The 6,236-nt window shown below is 38.5% G+C and overlaps 1 long non-coding RNA gene across 1 annotated transcript; it reads right to left on the reverse strand.

Annotated features, from left to right (window-relative positions):
* Positions 1–355: 355 nt before the first annotated feature.
* Positions 356–1,117, reverse strand: LOC121324017. Its single transcript, XR_005951203.1, has 2 exons — positions 995–1,117; positions 356–495 (listed from the first exon to the last, which is right to left on the reverse strand). It is a non-coding gene; the product is annotated as an uncharacterized LOC121324017 (long non-coding RNA).
* Between the last annotated feature and the right edge of the window lie 5,119 nt (positions 1,118–6,236).

Raw genomic sequence — 6,236 nt, forward strand, 5'->3', positions numbered from 1 at the left:
CCGGTTTCCTCTGTATAATTTGTGTTGGAAATATAGACAGACCTTACCAATAATGAAACATTACATGCATTTAAACTAAGCAGATCAACAAAGAAGTTCATGCAGGTGAAAGGTTGAATTAGTGCACTGTACATACTGTGCTGTACATGTAAATCCAGCTAAACAGTAACAATTTAAACATATATTTTATATTGAATTAAATCAGCATCAGCCAGCCTTTTAAAATATTAGTTAATTACTCAAAAATATTATGGGTTCAATATTTTAAAATATGTAATTAAACATCATGATTGTCCCTCAATAAAGACATTACTAAGTGGTGTTGTAATAAGAAAATGTCATGAAACTCATTTCATTTTCTTAAAGGGATGGCTGTGTCACTTCTGGTGCTAGTTTCAGCAGGACACTGACTTCTGGAATCACAAACTGGCCAGCAATAAGCAGAGCACCTAACAGGTTGTCACGACCATCATTCCTCAACTCATAGATCGGCACCTAAAATAAAAACACAAGGTGGACGGAGTGCAGTACTGAAGACACTTTTGCCCCAAAATACTAAAACTGTCCGCTAGCAGTTGAAAGTGTATAGTGCACTGCAGGTTTAACTGTGGAACAATGCCAATAAATCACTGCTGCCAACAGATTGCTCACAGAGCACCACACTATGATTTAGAGCTGAAGGCTCGACAATCAGCAGCTTTTGTTAAAAGTAAGCCAATAATTTTAATATATTATGCTATAAAACTGCTTAAATTTGGAAGAGGCTTAATGAGCACAAATGTACTGAAGTGATGTGTAGCCTGGTTAAACAATCTTTGTTCTTTTTCAAATACATACGCTCACCGACCGATTGACTGACAGACAGGCTCCTAAGAAACTCCCTGTTGATCTCTATGGACAGCTCTGCATTAAACTTTTCTTTAATGTAAAACTCCCTGGACAGCCTCATTTCTCCATTGTGCCAGATTCTAATTGCCATTGTGGGCTAGTTTACCTGAGAGCCTGTAAGGATGACTGTCTTGCCTAGGTGTTCACACATGAAGGACAAGGCTGATGCGGTATAAGCCATTGTGTCAGTGCCGTGCAGAACCACAAAACCATCGTACTGTTCGTAGTATTTCTGGGGGGGTAGGGGAAGCAAGATATAGAAAACTTGTTAAAAAAAGCGTGATTCTATGTTTTTATAATAAACTCATAATTTCCTGTTACATTCTTGGTCTGCTGTATATAAATGTTTTCTATTTTCGTTTGATAGAACGTGTGCATTCTGTGTTTTAGTTATTGTGCATACTGGTTGACTTCTCTTGTCATTTCTTACAGACCTTCACCCTGTGGTCCTACTAATTGTGTACTATTTAGCAATGCATGTGTTGTATCACTGCCAATAGGGAAGGATTGATATCCACTACCACACAAAAGCAGAAGCCAAAAACAGAGCTAGTGTGCCACCTAGTGGCATAAATTACCTGTATGTTCCCAAAAATGTGCTTCTACTACAGTACACTGATTCAAAAGTTTGAGTCATCTTTGCTGAGTTTTTCAAAGATTACAGCTAGCATTTTATATTGCACTATATTGTGCTGTATTTTATTCTGTGTCAAGGACGGCAACTGATTAATCTCTTGACCACCTGATCTGAAGCCAAGGTATGTTTATGAACTAAATGCCTACACTGTTCAGATCATTCAAGTAAAGCTAAGATTATGAAAACCAAACGTCTAACCCTGCATGCGAGTCCCTTGAGTGTATTACTGTCTATAAAATATGTAAAAAGCCAAGGTGTGTTGTGCATTTAATGATTCAAACCGAGCAGACCCCAATATCAAGAGTTTGTAGATAATACAATTCACACAGATCTGAGGTAATAATCACCAGAACTAACATGCAAATCCCTTGCGATCTTTGACCAGTCATCCATAGTCATGTTGCTGGAGTCCAGAAGGAGAGAATACTCTACCACTTTGGAGACCACTCTCTTTTTCAGCTTTGAAAGTATATAACAGATTAAAAAACAAAAACAAGCGAATATTTGTTGAAGCTGGATGCATACAGGCAGAGAAACCAAACCATTTTTAGCCCTTTACACACAGAAGAGAAGGCAAGGCAGAGCCTGCGTTCCAATCTTTGTTTTTTAATTCTTATGCTTGGTGTGTGTGGTACAGGATAAAAGTGCACTACATAAACTCCAAGGCAGACATGCTATAGTTTCGCTAAAGGGGAATCACCCCTAGCAGGTTTGTAGTCAGTGTCTTTTATGCACACATACAATATGCCTAGCCGGCCAGAAGGGGTCATTCATTACAGGCTCTTTAAGAACTCTGTTCATCAAAAAGGTTGGTCCAGCTCTCTGCTCCAACCTGCACTACTTTCAAAAGGAAGATCTCAAAATGAAAATACAGCTAATTAAGGAGGCACTCAACCTTCGGAATGGTATCTTTACTTACCGCAGGACCAGAGTGGTCTCCCTGTCACCATAATAGTCATTAAGATCGGTTTCCTGGGCATAAGTTTCATCGAGGAAGATAGGCAGCTTTCGTAGAGCCTTTAAATTTATGCCTCCGGGACTATCGCTGTGGAGACAGGTCAAACAGAACAGCAGGGTTCAAAACAACGACCAGCGCTACCATGAGGAACGCAACATGGACTGACCGACTGAATCACTCAAGTATGTCAATAGCTACTAAAGGTAGAGGATCCTGCTGTGCTTTTTTTTTTTTAAATATACATGTGCCAACACACACACTCTCATACAAAATACTGTATAACCCCACCACCAAAAAACAGCTGGAGGGAATTTAATTATTTAACCAGTCATTGACATCATTATACAGTATATAGTCTTTATTTATACTTTAATAATGCTTCATAATAAGGAATTATTATTAACATCAGGAATATTATCAGCATGACAAACAATAAAAGGACATAGAGTGCAATGCCTTTTAGTTCCTGTTAACAATTAGAAAAATAGCCTATATTCCAGTTTTACAAAAAAAAAAGTTCCAGTATCTTTACATTTTAAGAACACTATAAATGCCTAAAGATATTATAGTGATACTTGCTTCCTTACACTATATATATATATATATATATATATATATATATATAAAATCACCTTTCATAGTGGACCTCCATCACAAAGCACTTTACAGAGGTAGGCTGTGAACTGTGCATTATATACAGAGTCACTTACAATAAGTCATTGATTTAATATCTTATCAGCAGGATGGAGCGCAAGGAGGTTAAGTGACTTGCTCAGGGTCAGACAGTGAGTCAGTCAGTGGCAGAGGTGGGATTTGAATAGGTAATCTTCTAGTTACAAGCCCTAGACTTTAACTACTAGACCACTGCCTCCTAAAACAGATTGCTGCAATTTGTTATAGGCAAGAATGCTGTTACTGCCAACATTGTCTGGTGTGAAGACTTTCCCATACACTGTACCGAGTCAAAAGAAAGAAAATATGCCTATTTGGGTCTAAAATTGTGTTAAAATAGTAAGCAGCAGGCTGTTTGAAGTGAATTGACTGTACTGGATCGTATCTGCAGTAGATTTAACTTTTTCACAACCAACAGGAATACTTTTACAGTGTAACATGTATAGGTTCATTTTTCCTACTCGCAAAGCCTTTTGCGACTTCTGGTTATGGCTGATTCAGTTGAAACTCCAATTGGTTTTCCGGTTCCTTAACAAGCCAAGTCACATTTCAATAACCTGGACTTCCATTTAACTGGAAAACAACGAGACAGCCCACATGTTGTCGCACTACTGGAAAAAAAGAAAGGAAAATAGATTCTTAGTCAGCCAAGTTGAGATTTTGTGCTCAATTTTAGCAAGTAAAACTGTTCTTTTCGGCAAAAGGCTCAGAACTGCTAAATTTAAAATATGGAAGGATAAACGAAATCGAAAATATAAGCGCAATCTCTTCCATAAAAAGGTAAAATAATAAGTGCAAAAAAGATTATGCTGGGACTAAAGCGTAGAACAGTAGTTGTGATGCACCCCATAGCCTCTGTAAATCGCTTTGAAAAAAAGGCGTCTGCTAAAGATAATAATAATAATTCAGCGTGCCTATAGAAAAAAAAAAACAATCCTTAATGTATTTCAATATCACAATGTATTCACTGATGCAACATTAATATTATTATTCTTTATTGCAATATCTGAATGTTTGTGAAAAATCATAATAAAAATGTTAAACATGAATATGCTTTTGTTGCATATATTTTTTGAATTTTCATCTGTTAATTGTGTATTTAATATATTCTAAATTTAACCAGTCTCCACTTATAAGCCCCATGTGGCAGGCTGGTGAGTGGATAGAGGCCCAGAGACAGTCTGTAGTTCAAAAAAATAACTATTTTATTATAAATAAACACAAAAATGAAAGGGCACAAAGACCAAAATAAAGGGATTTAAACACAAATAAAGCAAGACAAAAAACAGAAATAACAATTTCCAGGCTGGGCAATGCCTTCACTGGATACATACCATACATACCATACATACCCAGCCAACCACCCAACCACCCAACCAGCCAGCCAGCCAGCCAGCCAGCCAACCAACCAACCAGCCAGCCAGCCAACCAACCAACCAACCAACCAACCAACCAACCAACCAACCAACCAACCAACCAACCAACCAACCAACCAACCAACCAACCAACCAACCTGCTTCCTCAACTCCCTCTCCCTAAATGAGAAGCAGAGGCCTCCTTTTATGTCAGATGGCTGGGCGCTGATTGATCGTTAATTAAACTAATCATCTAATCAACTCCAGCCACCTGAACACAATGAACCCAGGCAGGTAGGGGAATTTAACCCCATCCCTGCCAATTTCTAAAGGGCAGAGCTGTGCTCTGCCACACCCCACAATAAATGAGTCGTGGCATCAGCCAGGGTACTTAGCAGCTATATCCATAATAACACACATTAAACTTGCACAGTTAAACAATGATGATGTTTTCATTCCTCGAATCAGGGGATATCGCAACATGTGTGCAATCTATTACACCTAGCACATTTGGGAAGCCAGACAACTGATAGCATTTGTGTTTGGTTCTATTTTGTTCTACATCCACAATTGGAACTACTGTAATACATACTCCCTTGTCCTATGAAAAGTGCATCTGTGACATCAGTCCGTATGTTTGACATAGAAGTTCTGTCCCCAGCTGCGGGTCTGGATGGCACGCGTTGCATGACAATGAAGGGCTGCTGTAACATTTACAGGTACATGTGTGGCGTGACTGCGGGATGTTTGTGATTCTAAATCAGACCTAAGCAGACCACACAGCTCTGTTGTTATAGTGCCTATATCCAATATGTATATATGCATAACTTTAGTTAGATCTAGAAATGTCTGACAGGGATGAAATATTCTGGGTTTAGGGTAGTGTCGTTTTTTTTCTCCTCTTCTCTGCAGTCGAAGAATTGGAAGAGCTTCGATATCCTCCATTACAGCTCAGCAGTCCTGTCAGAGGTCGTAGTTTAAATAAGGCACGAGTGAGGCCATGTCTTAAATTAGCGAGTGTATTTAAAGTGAATCAACTATTTGAATGATGTAAAATAGGCTTTATTATTATTCCCCTACGCGTGGTTTTAAAAGCAGTTTGCAACAACCAGCATTACGTGTTTAGCAAAATAACCATCTCTCAACATAGAGTAAGTTAAGCAATTAAAGGGTTCTTCAAAAAAATACATATAATATAAAGTTGAACACTTACAGTTATCAGACAGGTTCAGTGGTTGGAATCTGTAGCCTCCCTCCCCTAAACTGTAAAGCTCTCAGGCGAGTTGCTCTCAGTAGGTTGGTGGATCACCTGTTTTGATATCATTTAATCGCTGCTTATATTCCTGTTTAAGTTCCTCTTTCCAAGTGCTTACTAAACTTCTGATATTGAGCCAATGTTAATGGGCTCTGCTTAGTGTGGGCTTTTGGTGGTGCACTAACTTCTTTCAAAGGGCTTGAACTTGAGCTGGACATGGGATGGGTTCTGGTGCGCTCTGTATAACTTGTTTTAACCACAATATTTCACTCCCTCTTTCCATAGAATGCTCTAAGCTTTCCCAAACACAGGAAGGTCAGTGATTATGAAATGAAAAAGAAGCATTCATACTTATTGCTTCATCTAGGCCACAGTTTGTGACATGTTGGAGGTCTGAAGTTAATCCATGAATTGATTTATGGGCAGGTTATTTTGTAAACAACACATCCATACAAATGCAATCATAGGCAG

The sequence above is a fragment of the Polyodon spathula genome, chromosome 12 (assembly GCF_017654505.1).
Source record: "Polyodon spathula isolate WHYD16114869_AA chromosome 12, ASM1765450v1, whole genome shotgun sequence".
NCBI lineage: Eukaryota > Metazoa > Chordata > Actinopteri > Acipenseriformes > Polyodontidae > Polyodon > Polyodon spathula.